Source organism: Elephantulus edwardii, unplaced genomic scaffold, assembly GCF_000299155.1.
Source record: "Elephantulus edwardii isolate Elephantulus edwardi_28Jun2011 unplaced genomic scaffold, EleEdw1.0 scaffold00089, whole genome shotgun sequence".
Classification (NCBI taxonomy): domain Eukaryota; kingdom Metazoa; phylum Chordata; class Mammalia; order Macroscelidea; family Macroscelididae; genus Elephantulus; species Elephantulus edwardii.
In genome coordinates, this window is record NW_006399839.1 from 9,784,814 (window position 1) to 9,802,981 (window position 18,168).

The following is an 18,168-nucleotide window of genomic DNA, read 5'->3' on the forward strand; positions in this document are numbered from 1 at the left end:
GGCTGTTGTACATAGAATCGTTATGAGTTGCAGGCAACTCAATGGCACAAAACAACAACAAGATAATTTTTTCTAGATTCACCCATGTTGTACTATCTCATGAATTCTTGATTGATTTTTAATGACACATACAACTTTTCTTTTAAATTGTTATTATTTTTTGTGACTATACCATCAAATCAGATCTGACAGGTATAGGAGGAGATTGCCCCTCCTTTTCCAGCAGAGCATCTGGTGGATATGAACCACGTACCTCTGGGATTGCAGTGCAGCTTCTTGCCACTAGGCCACCAGAGCTCCCTTTACAACTCTTTTGTGTAAATATCCGAGATTTCTTTAGCCATTCGTTTGCTGATGAACAATTGGACTGTTCCCAGCATTTCGTTTCTGTGAATAAGTCTGCAGTAAACATGTATGTGTGTGTGTCAATTTGAGTGGCAGCTCTTATCTCTCTGGGTTGTATTACCTCCTAGGGAGATTGCTGGATCAAATCATATTTGTGTTCCTAACTTCCTAAGAAAGCGTTCATGGCTTTCCATGGTGGTATTGAACATACCATGGACCGCAAGGAGAACAAATATGTCTATCCTGGAGCGGGTGAAATCAAGTTTCTCCTTGGAGGCAAGGATTTTGACACTCTCACATACTTTGAGTTTAGGCCAGTAGGGACCTTGGAGAAGGACATCATGCTTGGAAGGGTGGAGGGTTAGTGCAGGAGAGGAGGACCCCAGATGAGATTTATTGACACAGTAACTGGGTCAATGGGATTAGGTATGTTGGAGTCAGTGAGACTGGCTCAGGATAGGACAGAGTTCAGAGTTGTACATACGTTCACTATGAGTCACAGGCAACTCAACAGACAGCATATAACGATAACATAGTGGTTGTACCATTCACATTCCTATCTAGTTGTTGTTAGGTACTGTCACACTGACTATGACTCATAGTGATCCTGTGAACAACAGAACTGAACCTTGCCCGGTCCTGTGCCATCTTCATCATCTCTGATATCCTCAAGCCCACTGCTGTAGTCACTGTACAAACCCATCTCATCGAGAGTCTTCCCCTCTTTCACTGATCCTCCACCTTTCCAAGCATGCTAATGTGATTAGTACTGATGCTAGAATATTCAGTTCAATAAAAGGCCCCAGAAATCTTTAGCTCTCCGCTAATCGACACAGTGCTTGCCATGGAATGAGGCCTCAAAACACTTAACTGAGATTGAATGGTTTATTAAAAGAACATTTACTGAATAGCAAAGAGATAGAAGCAACCCAAGTACCCACCAGAGAATGATTGGATAGAGAAATGATGGTATGTCCACACAGTGGAGTACTATGCAGCACTGAAAAATAATGACAAACTCCTGAAACATTATACAGCGTGGATGGAGCTAGAGGACATTACGCTGAATGAAACAAGTCAGTCGCAAAAGGACAGATACTATGAAAGACCACTGTTATTAAACAAACAAACAAACAACAGAGAAAGCTTTACATACAGAGAGAGACAATCTAGTACGGTTGTGGGAGTGGGGTGAGGAGTAGAAAATTAATGGATAGACAATGAACACTTTATTGGAATAAGTGAAGGGAAGGATAGAGTGGAAAGAATGGATGATCAGATGTTCAAATCCACCAGCAGCTCCATGGGAGAAAGATGAGCAATCTCCTCCCCTCTGTGGTTAAACAGCCTCTGAAGACCCAGTGGAGGGTCAGCTATGAGTCAGTTCCAACTCAACAGGAGACAACAACAACAACAATTATCAATATGGGACAAAATATGGAAGATTGATTATGCAGTGCTAAGGAAAGGCTGACACAGAGATAGACTCAATCTTGGGGTATTAACAGAGATAAGGAGGAAGGGGAAGAGGAGCAAAGATTAGTAAATAGAGGGGTTGGTTGAAAGGTAGGGAACAGCAATGTACCATGGGAGTTGGACGAGACATTGTAATGAACCACATTATTCAATTGGAATTAATGACATAAAACAAAAATGTATATGAATGATTGAAAACCAATACGAGAACATAATATGGGAAGCCATGTCACCACCTTAAGTGAAAAAAAAAATCGGGGTGCAATACTTAACAGAAATCATTGTCGCATCTGTTACCACAGGCTTGGGCGCCCTGTGGGTAAAAGTAAAGGGTGAATTAGGGAAATGTATGCGCCCCCAAAGTATCTGATGTTTCTGCAGCTGCTACAACGTTTGCAAATAATATTTGTGGTGTGAGAACTGTTTAGGGACACTGTTAAGCGAAACTGTCAGGGTAGATGTTAATGACAATGAATCTGTGTTGGTCGCTGCTGCCGAGTCCGACCTCATAGGTGACCCTCGACTGGGCATCTCAGGCTGTGAGAACAGTGGAAGGAGACAGACCATCTTGGTCCCGAGGACCCCTGGTGGATCCAACCAGGGCAGGAGCGGTTTTCAGCGGCACAAGTCACTATGCATCAGTCTATATTAGAGACTAAAGGTGAATTGATGCCATTGCACTGTGGTTTTGGAGAAGAGTCCAGATTATCCAGTTACCTGTCAAAAGAACAAAGCAGCTTGTCTCGCAGCAGGTGGAACCAGTGCGCTCCATGGAGGTGAGGACGGTGGAACTTTGCCTCATAGACATTGGGCATCTTCTCAGGTCCTTTTGCCGGTCCTTGGCAAAAGCCTTCATGCTGGGAGAGTTGGAGGGTCAGGGAAAGACAGGAAGACCCTCAATGAGGTGAAATGACAGAGTGACTGTAGAAATGGTTGGGACGCATCAGTAACAATATCCATGTTAAAGTGAAGTAATTTTAAAGAGAAACCATTGAGTTTCTTTCCCTCTTTTTAACCACTGAGTTGTGTCCAGTTAATGACAATCTGGTGTATCAGAGAGAGCAGAAATTAAGCTCCTCAGGGATTCCAAGGACTGATTTTTGGGATGAAGATTGCCAGACCTTTCTTCTGAGGCTCCTATGGGTAAACCTGAACGCCCGCTTCAAGGGTGTCACAGCTTTAAAAATCCAAATGCAAAATAACTCCAACTTCTTTTTGTTTTATGCAACACGCACCCTGGAAGGAACACCCACAATATTAAGTTATTTTAGTTGGAGGAGACCAGGGTAGGTTTTGTTTTCCTTTCCTTCTGATTTTCTAAACTTTCTCATACAAGAAACATTTGTTACTTTTCAATATCAAGAAAACAGATTCTCGCCACTGTGCCAATTGGCAGCCCCATGATAGATGGAGAAGAGATTGTGATTGTTAACAGTTACAGCTTGCTTGGTTTCATAATCACCACTCTTGGCATCAGTAATCAGGAAGTTAAAAGATGAATATCATTAGAAAAATCTTCTGTCCTGGACCTCAGTAGAGTGCCAAAGAGCAATGATATCAGTCTAGAGACTAAGGTGTGTTCTATCCAGGCCATCATCTTTGCAATTACTTGCTGTGCCTCAGAGAACTGGACAGTTAACAAGCATGACGGAAGAAGAATTGATGCTTTTGAGCTGTGGTGCTGGAGAAGAGTCTTGACCATTCTGTGGACTGCCAATAGAACAAACAAGTCTGACCTAGAGAAGGTGAAACCAAGTTGCTCCTTGGAGGCTAGAATTTTGAAGCTCCATCTCATGCACTTTGGACATGTTGCCAGGAGGGACCAGGCCTTGGAGAAGGACATCATGCTGGGAAGGGTGGAGGGACAGTGCAGGAGAGGAAGACCCAGGGAGAGATGGATTGACTCATAGACTGGGATAACGGGGTAGGTGTGTCTGGAGACAGTGAGATTGGCTCAGGATAGGACGGAGTTCAGGGCTATTGCACAGAGAGTTGCTGTGAGTTGCAGGCAACTCAACATCACGTAACAACAGCAACAACTTTTCAACATTAAGCATAAAGAATACGCTCTGGGTAGTTTTAGACACAAGATAGTGTGACTCAGTGGTAGAATTCTCACTTTCTGTGTTGGAAACCCAAGTTTGGTTCTCAGCCAAAGCACCGTGGGCATTGCTTCCATCCATCTGGCTGTGGAGGCTCGTTGTGTGCTGCCGTGACAATGAGCAGGTTGCAGGGGGATCTTCCAGACTAAGAAGCAGCAGGAAGAAACGCCTGGCCAAGAACTAGCCAAGAAACTCCCCCCGCCCCCCTTGGATCAGGTGAGCAGCAACCAGTCACGGAGAAAGAGCAGGGTGGGCTTTTCTTCTGCTGTGTATGTAGTTGTAGCTGGGGCCCGGCTCCATGGCCACTGGCAGCAATATTTTAGACATGAGGAGGTGGGACAGCCAGGGAGAGGGACGCCGCCTTGGGGGACGCTGAAGGTCAACAGTCACATCCCATCAGCTGGTATGGATTGATTCGGCCCAAGTCCATGGCCTTTCTTGGCAAGAATGGGGAGGGGCGGAGGGGTCGTGAGGAGGGGGCTCGTGTTCCCGAGGCCACTTCCTTCCCGGGGCTCGCTTGCTCCGAACCTCAGCCAACAGGCTTGGCTGAACCCTTCTGGAGAAACGCCGCTGCCTCTTCACGTCCGGGGTCCCTCAAGTTGCTAAGAATGATCGACAGTAATTAAAACTAAGCTAATAACCTCCTCACTCTTGACATTTCTATGGGGTTTTTGTTCGCCATTATCTACATATAGATTAAAAATTGTAATTGGACTGGCGATCAGGTTAGGAAAATCAGCCACCTTCTAGCTCGTCGTTTGCCAGGGACTGACACTTTGAAATTTTATTTAATCTGAGAAAATTGAGTTGAACTCTGCCACCCGGGGAGGGAGGGGACTGGGGGGAATAAAAAAAATAAAAAAAAAAAGAAGGCTGCATTTATCCTTAAGGGCTAATGCTGCCTAAGAAAATACTCCTGCCCTGCTGGGAGGGAGTGGGCTCCAGACACACACTAGCCAGCAGGGGCTCGGGAGGGTTAGCTCAGTAGAGTAATTCTGGGGAGCAAGGCAGAGCCCCAGTTATAAACAGGTAGGGGAGGTGGTGAGAGAGATTCCACAGAGACCTCCTTGTGAGAATATCTGTGTCACCCCACAGGGACTGGGGTATCTGAGAGTTTTTTTTTTTTTGGGCGGCCCATCTGTTGTTACTGATTGGCAGTGCTCTGGTGGATTTCTAAGAGCGCTCTGGTGGCTTAGTGGTAAGGAGTTGTACTGCCAACCCAAAGGCAGGTGGTTTGAATCCACCTGGTGCTCCGTGGGAGAAAGATGGACCATCTCCTCCGGTGTTATTTACAGCCCCAGAAAGCCCGCTGGAGGGTGAGTTACGAGCTGATGCTGTGAGTTCAGAGGAGTTGTTGTTTTTAGGTGCCGTAGAGCAGATCATGACACGTGGCTACGCTATGAAGGAGGGATGGGAAGCCTGCCCTATGCTGGGCCATCCTCATCATTTCTGCCACACCAGAGCCCATTGAACTGTGCCAGTTCATCTCTCCGTAGGTCTCCTCCTTTGCTGACCTTCCGCTTTTCCCAGCACGATGTCCTTTCCCAAGGACTAGCCCCTCCTCACAACATTCCAAAAGGGTGTGAGGCAAAGTGACACCACCCTTTCCTCTAAGGAGTACCCAGGATGCACCTTCTCCAAGACATGCTTGCTTATTCTCTTGGCCATCCATGGAATGTCTAGTGCTCCTCCCCAGCACCGCAGCTGAGAGTTGGGTTGAAATATTAATGGGAAGAGACTGCCCCATCTTTCTCCCTTGGAGCCCATGGTGGATTCGAACCACCAACCTTTGAGTGACATTCATCGTTAAAATGCTTGTCTGCTCACCAAGAAGGTGATGGTTAAGCTCACCCAAAGGCGCCTTGAGAAGGAAAGCTCAAGCTTGTGAAATCTAGTGAGTTCAGACACATGGTGATCCCGTGTGTCCAGATTCTTGGCTGTCATCGTAATGGAAACAGAACAGTTTGGAACGCCAACCTTCAGACCGAGTATGAGTCAATTGAGGTGCCTTCGAACAAAAGGACTTGTGATCTGAAAGACTGGGCACTGTCTGTAGTGTTTTAACCTCTAACACCTGAGGTCACTGAGAGTTGGAATCAAGAGCAAATGTTGGTTTGTGACTTGGTCGGGCTCCCTAAGCCCCACAGCCCCACTGTGCTGGCGAGGAGGGACATTGTGGGGGCTACACTTCTGTGACCCCAGCCTGAGGTTTTGACACTCCTGAAGCTGCCTGTCTCCCCTTTGCCTGGGAGGAAGAGGCAAAAAGTTTCTGTTCCTAGAAGTCCATGCTTCTGGGAAGCTGTTGGTTGAGGATTCTCATAGGCAGTCATTACTATGGCCACGTCAAAAGGTGGGAAATTGTCAGACTGCCCCTGGCATCTACCTTGGATCCATTCTTCATCTATACGGAATCCTTGAAACTGATAGTAGGCCATGTTTTCACGGTGACAGACCTACTTGGGGAAATGTATTTGTACTACACAGTTTGGCCATGTGATACCTGTACTTAGTTCCCTAATAGTGAAGTCTCATGCTTCCATCTGGGTCAACACCAGCTTCCTTTCCTTGGCTTAAAAGTCATCTTTGGTCCATCTGCCTGCAGTACCCCCCCCCCCCCGTGTCTCTGTCTCACTCCAGTTTGAACCTTTTGAAGTCTCATATTCCTTGTTCCCCAGTGTGTACCTCCACTATTTGACTATACACAGTGTTCTCCTCATCAGCTTCCAGTTCTTTAGGTTATGTTTATCTCCTCAGCTTGAACTCAATCCCTGCTGACCCTAGTACTGACCAGCCACCCTGGTAACTCCCTTCACACAACTACTATCCAGATGGCTCTACACGCATGATGTATTATAGGCCATACCTTAAAGAACTTCCCTGTCAGTGGGTTGATTGTGTCTGATAATGTTGTTGCTGTTAAGTGCCACTGAGTTGTAGATGACTGATAGAGACCCTGTGAATGAAAGACCTGGACACTTGTATAACTTTCATTGTTTCTCCAAGTTCATAGGGTTTCAGAGGCAAGCTATTTCTGAAGTGGATGCCACTCCTGCTTCCAAGCTTGTTTTTTTTGGGGAGGTTCACCAAACACTGTCCACCATGGGTAACCATTATCGCTTTAGACACATCATTGTCACAGTGTTTAGCATCACAAAAAACATGAGTTACCTCTGCACAGCAAATGGACAGACCAGTGCTGTACCACTTAGAAGAATGTTTGACCAAAAACAAGTAAAACCAGGCCTGAGTGCCACAGATTAAAATCACCCGCCTTTGACTTGGTAGGATAACTTTCTATTCACCAGGCACAGAGCTCTCTCCAGGTTGTTTTTGGTGGTGTTAAGTGCTATTGAGTTGTAGATGACTCATAGCGATCCTATGAAAGACCTGAACACTTGTATAACTTTCATTGTTTCTCCGACATTATGAAAAGTAATTATATCCCATCACATTACATTATGGTGCAGCAACCAGTCTAGTGGATGGCTGAACTATTGAACATTATAGCATGGCCACATGGACATATAAAACAAACCAACACTGCCTGTATCCAAGCTAATGATGAGAGATAATGAATCCCTTGCTTTCTTCATTAGGCTAATTGACATTGGACTCCTTTCATGTCCATCCGGTAGAGTCCTGGTCAACCTATTCCTGATTCCCTGGCATGCAGGCAGGGAAGTCATTCTACCCACATTTGAGAAAGGGGGAACTTGAGGCTCAGAACATCATCTGAGCATAGGTGTAAATGTAAAGTTGGCAGATCTGGAGTCAACGTTTCCATCCCTTCTTCTTTCAGTTGAGGTGGTCCAAGCTATTCTGCTAAAGATTACAGTTCTAAGGATTTACTGACCTAACCCAAATTCCAGATATTCTATTTTAGTGATTTGTAAAGGATCTGAAGTCTCCAGTGGCTTGAACTAACAAACAGTATTCTCTTAAAGTCTTTACCATTTAAAATCAGAACTACTACTATTACTACTACTACTACTACTACTACTACTACTACTACTACTACTATTATAGGTTATGATAGTTGATTTTTAACATGGAAGGTATTATAATGGCTCAGTAATGTGTTGGTTCTTAGTATAGTTTTGACATGATGGTTGATATTTTTGTTCATGAGTCAAACATTAAACAACAGAAGGAGATATTGTAACTTCACTTGTTCATCAGTGAACATACAACTTGGTTGAATTCAGTAATGGATATAAAATACTAGAAAGATACTTCTTAGTCTTTTTTATGCTTCTGACAGTGCAATGAGATATGAGACATCAGATATCTGTAAGTTTAACCTGCTCTATAGATATTTCTCCCCATAATCACTTTGGTAAAATCATGACCATCAGCAAAACATTGATCACCAGGAGTCAGAAGTGACTTGATGGCAAGTGGGTCTTGGTGATTTGAATATTCTCTCTGGGGCTGACGTCTACCTGTCAAGGTGATGTCACCAAGGGTGGCCTTGTCACATGACATTAAGTTGCCCTTCTGTTAGAAACAGACAACTGTAAATAAGTTCAAGAACTTGCTTGCTGAAAATGAGGAGGATGTGAAGCACTTACTGCAGAAGATCAAAGACCACAGCCTTCAAAACGGTTCATGTCTCAATACCAAGAAGACAAAAATCCTTACCCCTGGGCCAATAGACACTATCAGATGGAGAAAAGACAGAAGTTTTCAAGAATTTCATTTTTCTTGGCTCTGCAATTATCACCAGAGGGTACTTTGCAATATGGATTGAAGCTTAACATCAAGAAAATGAAGATTCTCATCACTGGGCCAATTGGCAGCATCAAGATAGAAAGTGAAGAGATTGAGATTGTTAACAGCTTCAGCTTGCTCTGTTCCACAGTCAACACTCTTGGCACCAGCAGTCAGGAAATCAAAAGACGAATTGTATTAGGAAAATCTGCTGTCAGGGACCTCTCCAGAGTGCTGAAGAGCAATGACGTCAGTCTAGAGACTATTGCTGTTGTATCAAGTCAAGTAACCCACAGTGATCCTCTCCAAGGCATATTTGTTGTTTTGTCAGTCTATGGGATGTTCAGGGCTCTTCTCCAACACTACCTGTCAAAGGCATCAATTATTCTTGTCATCCCTATTCATTGTCCAGCTCTCAGTTACATAACAAATGATTGTAAAGACGATGGCCTGAATCAGATGCACCTTAGTCTTCCAACTGACATCATTACTCCTCAATAATTTGGAGAGGTCCCTAACTGTAGATATTCCCAGTGCAATGCAACTCCTTATTTCCTGACTGCTGGTACCAAGGGTGTTAATTGTGGATCCAAGTAAGATGAAATTGTTGACAGCTTCAACCTGCTCCATCCAGCATGATGTTGCCTATTGGTCCAATGGTAGGAATGTTTATTTTCTTAACATTGAGATGCAGTCTTTACTGAAGACTGCATTCCTTGATCTTCTGCAACAAGTTCTTCATGTCCTCTTCACTTTCAGCAAGCAGGGTTGTGTTGTCTACATAATACAGGTTGCTGATAAGTCTCCCTCCAATCCTGATGCCGCGTTCCTCTTCATAGAGTCCAGATTCTCAAATAATTCGCTCAGCATACAGACTAAATAGGGGTGGAGAGAGAATACAACCCTGACATACTCCCTTCTTAATTTTAAACCAAGCAGTGTTCCTCTGCTCTGTTCACACAACAACATCCTGGTCCAGGTAGAGGTTTTGCATGAGCACAATTAAGTGCTCTGGGACTCTCATTCTTCTCAATTTCAGCCACACTTGTTAAGATCCACACAGTCAAATGCCTTTGCATGGTCAATAAGGCACAAATAGGCATTTTTTTTTCTGGTATTCTTTACTTTCAGCCAGGATCCATCTAACAGCAGCAGTGATATCTCTGTTGCCATGACCTCTTGTAAATGCAGCTTAAACTTCTGGCAGTTCCACACAATCACTGTACCAAAAAGAACTGATTGACACTGAAAAATTTCAGGAAGTACCATATGAACAAGAGCCAATGGTAATGGAGGAGGAAGTGGAAGCTGCATTGATGGCATTGGCAAAAAATAAGACACCAGAAATTGATGAGAATACCAACTGACTTGTCTCATTTAACAGATGCAGACTTGGATGCGCTTACCAGTCTATGTCAGGAAATTTGGAGGAAAGTTGTCTGGCCAGTGGATTGGAAGAGGTCTGTATTTGTTCCCATGCCCAAATAAGGTGATCCAGCTGAATGTGGAAACTGTTGAACAATATCATTGATATTACACAGAAGCAAAATACTGTTGAAGATCATTCAAAAATGGCTAGAACAGAACACAGATAGGGAACTGCCAGAAGTTCAAGCAGGACTTAGAAGAGGCCTTGACAATAGATTTGCCCCAAAACAACACATCTTTTGACTTCTTGACTGTTGCTTCCAAGACTAAGCTTTGCCTCTTCCAAATCAGGTCTTTTCAAAGGTTTTTATATGCATATCAAAGTTACACAATGGATAAGGAAGATGGAAGAGTTGTTGCCTTTGACTTACTGTGTTGGAGAAGTGTATTGAATATCTCATGGACCGCCAAAAGAATAAGCAAGTCTTGGAGGAAGTGCAATCAGAGTGCTTCTAAGAGGCAAGGTTGGTGAACTCTCATTTCACATCCTTTGGGTGTGTTGTCAAGAGGGACTAGTCTTTAGAACAAGACTTCATGCTGGGAATGGTGGAGGGTCAGGAGAAGAGAGGAAGACCCTCAGTGGGGTGGCCTAACAGAGTGACTGCAGCACTGGGCTTGAGTCTGGCAGAGATGGTAAGGATGTCACAGGACGGGACAGGGTTTAGATCTCTTGTTCATAGGACCACTGTGGGTCATTTTCAAGTCATGGTACCTTAACGGGGTCCTGCCTTGTTAAATCGAACAGTTCCACCGAGAGAAGGGACGAGGATTAGATGAAGATGCAGAGGCTATCACTGATGGCAAATAGCAAAATTTTATTTTTTAGACAAAGTATATATAGGCTCTTAGTATTACCTCTGCTGTAACAATCACATTATCTCATACAGTCCCAAGATGTTAACCGTCTGGTCAAACATTAACTCTAACAAACCTCAGCACAATACAAAGATGTTTTCCAGAATACCTTATTGTGTGCTTTAAGGAACAAATGGTTTCGGTTGATAAGGACACTACATTCTTTAATGTTTAGAACATTTGGTCATTCTTATTTTTAACATCCTACTTCCTTGAGTTGTTTACTGCCAAGCAGATACTCTAGCCAAGATGGTGTTAGTCTTGCTGGTCTGTGGTACAGGGCTAATCTTGCTTTACAAATTAGCCAGGCCCTAACAGTACCTCACAACAAAACTTAATTGTAAATGTGTGTAACTTGATTTCTCATTAATGGCCACATTACCAGTTGGTTCTCACAGGCTGGTGTGAACCATGCTGAGTTTGAGGAACTCACGGCTCACTGAGAGATGCCTTAACTTCCTTTTCAATTTTACTCACTAGTGATGGATATTGTTGTTTTTGTTATGTGCATTTAAGTTGCTGTGACTCATAGTGACCCTATGTACAACAGCCCTAAACTCTTCTCTATCCTGTGCCAATTGCACTGTCTCTGACACACCCAACTCCATTACCCCAGTCACTGAATCAATCCACCTCCTAGAGGGTCTTCCCCTCCTGTGCTGTCCCGTCACTCTCCCAAGCATGACGTCCCTCTCCAAGGACCAGTCCCTTCTTGCAACATGTCTAAATATGTCAGACGAAGCCTCAGGATCCTTGCCTCCAAGGAGCCACCTGGTTTAACCCTCTCCAGGATGAACTTGTTCATTCTCTTAGCAGTCCATGGCATATTCAATACTCTTCTCCAGCACCACAGCTCAAAGGCATCAATTCTCCTTCTATCCTCCTTAGTCAGTGTTCAGTTCTCGGATGCATAACAAGTGATAGCGAAGACCATGGCCTGTATCAGGCGCACCTTAGTCTCCAGACTGCTGTGGTTGATGGATAAAAAGACAACTAATTTTTGTGTGTTGACCTTGGACTTTGCCCCTTGGCCGAATTAATTTATTAGCTCTAATAGTTTTCTCACAGAATGTTTGGGGTTTCTGTGTTGTGTGTGTGTGAAAGACAGCTTCACTTCTCTTTCAGTTTTATTGTTGTTGTTGTTAGATGCTCTTGAGCTGCCTACAACACATCACATCCCTATAAACAACAGATCTGAACCTTATCCTGTCCTGCACCATGCTCGAGCCTACTGTTCCCGTGTCAGTTATTCGTGTTGGCGGTCTCTCTCTCTTTTCTCTGGTCCCCCACCTTTCCCAGCATGATGTCCTTTTCCATAGACTGGCCCCTTCTAACAACATACTCAAAGTACGTGGGATGAAGCCTCACCAGCCTTTAAGGAGCTACATGGTTGCTTCAAAACACACCTTTTATTTGCTACATGGTTGCTTCAAAACACACCTTTTATTTGGAGGATTCCGCCCCTCTCCCCTTGGATAAAGATGACAGAAAAAGAATTCATGCATTTGACTCATGGTGTTAGAGAAGAACACTGAACATCCCATGGACGGCCAAGAGAATGAACAGAGATGTCTTGGAGATGGTGTAGCTCCAGTGCTCCTTGGAGGCAGGATTTATGAGGTTTCGCCTCACATACTTTGCTAGGAGGTGCTATTCCTTGGAGAGGGACATGATGCTGGGAAGGGTGGAGGGTCAGTAAAGGAGAGGAAGACCCTCAGTCAGGTGGATTGACAAGGTGACTGCTGCAGTGGGCTCCTGTGTGTCAGGAAGTGTGAGGATGGCACGGGACAGGACAAGGTTCAGATCTTTTGTTCACAGGGTCACTATGAGTCATGCTTGACTCGACGGCACCTAACTTAACTACTGAGTAACTCATTTCTTTGGCTAATGTTTTCAGTCCGTTGTTGCCTAGATGATACCGTCCCTGAGGTTGGACAGTGCCTGCGTATGTGTTGTTCACAGGAGGGCTCAGTGAGTGTTTGCTGAGAGCAGGAAGGATGGCTGCAGAGAAACACTTGCTTGAAAGGAGAGAAAGTAAGACAGCAACATCTCAGAACTCTCTCAGCTTTTAAGATCCTTTCTATGGAAGAGAGAGAACACTCATTTCTGCATTTATCACATGATACATATTGTAATAATGAGAGAGCTCTGTGGGCCTGGTGGATAGAAAGTGCTGCTACCAAGCCAAAGGTGGGTGATTTTAATCTGCAGTCTCCAAGCCTGGTTTTAATTGTTTTTGGCCAGACATTCTTCTAAGTGGTATAGCACTGGTTGGGTCTGTGCATTTGCTGTACAGAGGTAACTCATGGTTTCTGTGATTCTAAACACTGTGACACTGATGTGTCAAATGCAATAATGGTTACCTATGGTGGACAGTGTTTGGTGGAGCTTCCTGATTAAAATAAGCTTGGAAGCAAGAGTGGCATCCACTTCCGAAATAGCTTGCCTCCAGAAACTCTATGAACCTGGAGAAACGATGACAGTTATACAAGTTCAGGGCTTTTGTTCATAGGGTCGCTATGGGTCATCTATGACTCGACAGCACTTAACAACAACAACAACATATATTACTATGTATATTATGTATATGTATATTATGTATATATATATTATGTATATATATATTATGTATATATATATGTATATACTTTATATGTTGCTGTTAGGTGCTGTTGACTTGAGTATGACTCATTGCAACCTTATGAACAACAGAGCTCAGTCCTGTGCTGTGCCATTCTCACCATCTCTGACACATTAGAGCCCATTTTGTATATAACTATACATATATATAACTATATATATAGCTGTGTATATATAGCTACTTATATAGCTGTGTATATATAATGGTATATAGATAGATAGGTAGATAGATAGATAGATATAGAGATGGAGATATAGAGATATATAGTTGTGTATGTTATATGAGCTCTGGTGGCCTTGTGGTAAGAAGCTGCACTTATAATCCTGAAGGCACATGGTTCAAGGCCACCAGATGCTCCGTAGGAGAAAGATGGGCAATTTCCTCCTGTGTGATTAACTACTCTGAAAGCCCGCTGGAAGGTCAGTTATGGGTTGGTTCTTCTCTATGGTACGCAATAACAATGTATAGGGGTGTGTGTGTGTGTGTGTGTGTGTGTGTGTGTGTGTGTGTGTATGTGTGTGTGTGTAGCTGACAGAAGAATTGATACTTTTGAGTTGTGTTATTGGAGAAGAGCACTGAACATCCCATGGACGGCCAAGAGAATGAACAGATATGTCTTGGAGAGGGTGCAGCTGGAGTGCTCTTTGGAGGCAAGAATGATGAGACTTCGCTTCACATACTTTGGACATGTTGCCAGAAGGGTATATTTCTTGGAGACGGATATGATTCTGGGAAAGGTGCTGGGCTGACAAAGGAGAGGAAGACCCTCAACCAGGTTGATTGACACGGTGACTGCTGCAGTGGGCTCTAATGTGTCAGGAAACATGAGAATGGCACAGGACAGAACAAGGCTCAGATCTTCTGTTCATAGGGTCACAATGGGTTGTGCTAGACTTGATAGCACCTAAAAACAACAACAAAATATCTATATATGTATATATCTCATTATATATACAGAGAGGGGGAGAGAGAGAGAGAGCGAGTCAGACAGACAGACAGACAGGCAGGCAGAGACTGCTCATCTCTCACAGAGAATTTGATGGATTTGAACTGTCTGCCTTTGGGTTGGCAGCACAGCTCCTACCACAGGGTCCTAACATAATAATTGAAGGCTGCTGCTGATGATGGTAGAACAACAACAACAACAACAAAACATGGAACAGAAGAAACCTGACTGTCATTGAGTTGATTTTGACTCCTGGTGACCCCCATGTGTTAGAATATCCCTGAGCCTATTGGTTTTATAATTGGTTTTGTGTGTGGTTTTCCCCCTTCAAGCAATGAAAGACAATTTAATCAGTTAACATCAAATTTTGATAATATATTTTTTACACAAGTCACAAGTTAGAAATCAAGAAGAGTACTTTCGGATGAATCCCTGGTTAGTTCATATCGTTTCCCTTCCTTTTAAATATTTTATTGTGTTTTGGGGGAAAACGTATAAATTTAGCGCCCATTTGACAATTTTCCTACAAAGTGTTCCATCACTTGTCTTGTATAATTTGGACATGTTGTCAGGCAGAGAAAGTAGCAAGAAGCTGCTCTGCAATCCCGAAGGCTCACAGTTCGAATCCACCAGATGCTCTCCTGGAGAAGGAGAGGAAGTCTCCTCCTCCTGTGCCTGTCGGATCTGATTCAACAGTACACAGCAACAACAAACAAACAAACAAACAAACAAAAAAGTAGTTGTTGTGAGCTGTCGCATTGGAACTGACTTACAGCTTTACCCTCCAGTAGGTTTTCAGAGGCTGTAAACTGCACAGGAGAAGATGACCCACCCTGAGCGGTTGGTGGATTCGAGCTGCCTGCCTTTGGGTTGGCAGCACCATTCCTTGTCACTAAGCCACCAGAGTTCCCTTTGGGAAAGTAGAGAATCAGAGACTGAGGGAAGGTCCCTGCAGATATGGGTTGACCCAAGTACAGCAGAGGACGTGAGACTATTTAATTGTGTTGTTTGTAGGGTCTCTGAGTCACAGCCAGCCTGAAGGCATAAAACAACAACAGTACACAAACTGTTCAGTGGGGTTTAGTCATTGTTCACAGCATCACTATGAGTCATAGTTGACTTTATGGCACTTAACAATAATAATAACAACAACAGCAGCTGCTGGTAGATTTGCTCAGGTGGTTCGAATCCACCAGCTGCTCCATTTATTTACGGCCTCTGCAAACGCACAGGCAGGTCAGCTGAGAGTTGCTTCTGACCGGACAGCACATCAGAACAACAACCACGGCATCATCTTGCTTGCAAACTTCCGCAAGGAGATCACCAGGCCTTTCTTCTCAGGCACCTCTGAGTGGGTTTGAACCCTCAACCCTTCAGCTACTAGATCAGCGATTAACTGTCTGTGCCACCTGAGGGACTTTTGATGACAACACCAAGAAATTGAACACATGTGTCTTGTGATAAGACACATGTAAGATGGTGAGTGTTTCTTGTTGTTGTTGTTTTTGTTGTTATGTGCTGTCGAGTTGCCTTCAACTCATAGTGACCCTACGTACAGCAGCTCTGAAGCTTGCTTTGTCCTGAGCCAGTCTCACTGACTGACACACCTACCCCCATTTCCCTAGTTACTGTGTCAATCCATCTCATCCGGGATCTTCCTCTCCTGTGCTGTCCATCCACCTTTCCAAGCATGAGGTCCTTCTCCAAGAATCGGTCCCTCCTGGCCACGTGCCCAAAGTGTGTGAGATGGAGCTTCAGAATCCAAGCCTTCAAGGAGAATCTTGGTTTCACCCTCTCCAAGCGAGACCTATTTGTTCTCCTGATAGTCGATGGTATGTTCAGTACTCTTCTCCAGCACCAGAATGCATAATTAATTGCTTTACAGCCTGCCTGCAAAGAGGACACTCTTACTTCCTAGTTGTTGTTAGCTGTTGTTGAATCAAATACAACTCATAGCGACCCTGTGAATGACAGATCTGAACCGTGCCCTGCCCATCCCATGCCCTCATCATCATCTCTGACGTAATTGAACCTGTTGGTTCAGTCACTATATCAGTCCATCTCATTGAAGGTCTTCCTTTCTTTCGCGAACCCTCTGCTTTTCCAAGCACGATGTCCCTCTCCAAGAAATAGCCTCTCCTACCAACATGCCCAAAGTGTGGTGAGACAAAGCTTCATCATCTTTGCCTCCAAGGAGCACTCTGGCTGCACTTTCTCCAAGACTGGCTGTTTGTTCTTCTGGCAGTTCATGGGACTTCCTTCTTAGCAATGCAGAAGCCAAGGCTCAGAGGGGTTAAGACATTTCCGTAAAGCCACAAAGCTTAAAACGCAAACCCAAGGCTTTGTGTTCCTGATACCCCCACTCCAAACCTTTATCTTAGGAGGACGCTCTGGATGGGAGGTAAGGCTTGGCAGCTCTGGATGGGAGGTGAGGCTTGGCACCCTTTGGGCTGATAACCCTTTGCTCATTTTCTTCCCACACTGTTGTCCTCGCAGCTGCAAGAGGTGCAAAACCCCCTTTGTCCCCCGTGAACATTCACTGAGCTGCGCCCAGCCAGTGCCGAGACCAACCCATCAAGCGGTAGAGAGAAAGAAAGAAAAAGCAGTTTCTCCCATTTGTTGGCTCAGCCCTGTGCAGTCAGTGCTGTTAACAGTAAATCAACCATCAGAACTGCATTGACCCAGGGAAAGGCCAAGGAGGGGAAAAGAAAAAAGCAGCAGCGCTGAATCCCAAAAGTAAAAAATCAAGTTTCAGTCAGAGGTGTAAATTGTACCTGTGAGCAAGGCCGTGGCAGCAGTAGTGGTGGCCGACCGAGCTGCCCTCGCCAGCCTGGACCCCAGGACTCCTGCTGAGGGCTTTCAGGTTCTGGTAGGGAGTTGTGCTGCCAGCGCACAGGTATGTGGTTCGACTCCATCAGCAGCTCTGGCGGAGGAAGATGGGTAATCTCCTCCTGCGTGATTTGTTGTTGTTGATTGCCTTCGAGTCGAGCACAACTCATAGCGTCCCTGTGAACAAAAGGCCTGAAGCCCCTCTACAACTAGCAACATTTCTCAAAGCTCCTGGAGTTTCTGGAAGCATGTTGTTTAGGAAGTGGGTACCAGTCCTGCCATTTACGGCCTCTGAAAACCTCCTGGAAGGTCGGCTATGGGACTTGACAGTACACAACAACAACAACAACAACAGGAAGTTACTGGGAGAGCTGAAGGGCTGGAGGTCACTAGGGGAAGTATTATGGGTTGTTGTTGCTAGGTGAGTGGACTATGAGTCGTAGCAATTCTGGGAACAGATCTAAACCCCGCTTTATCCTGGGCCACCCTCCTCATGTCTGACGTGCAGGGGTCTCCATTGTTACAGTCTCTCTGTCCCTTCTTCTCCCTCAGGGTCTTCCTCTCTTTCTCGACCTTTCCCAGCCTGACCTGCTCCTCCTGACAACACACCCAGAGTATGTGAGATGAAGCTTCACCACCCTTGCCTCAAAGGAACACCCTGGTTACACTTCCTCCAAGACAGATGATTCTGATTCTGATTCTGATTCTGATTCTGATTCTGATTCTGATTCTGATTCTGATTCTGATTCTGATTCTGATTCTGATTCTGATTCTGATTCTTATTCTTATTCTTATTCTTATTCTTACTCTTACTCTTACTCTTACTCTTACTCTTA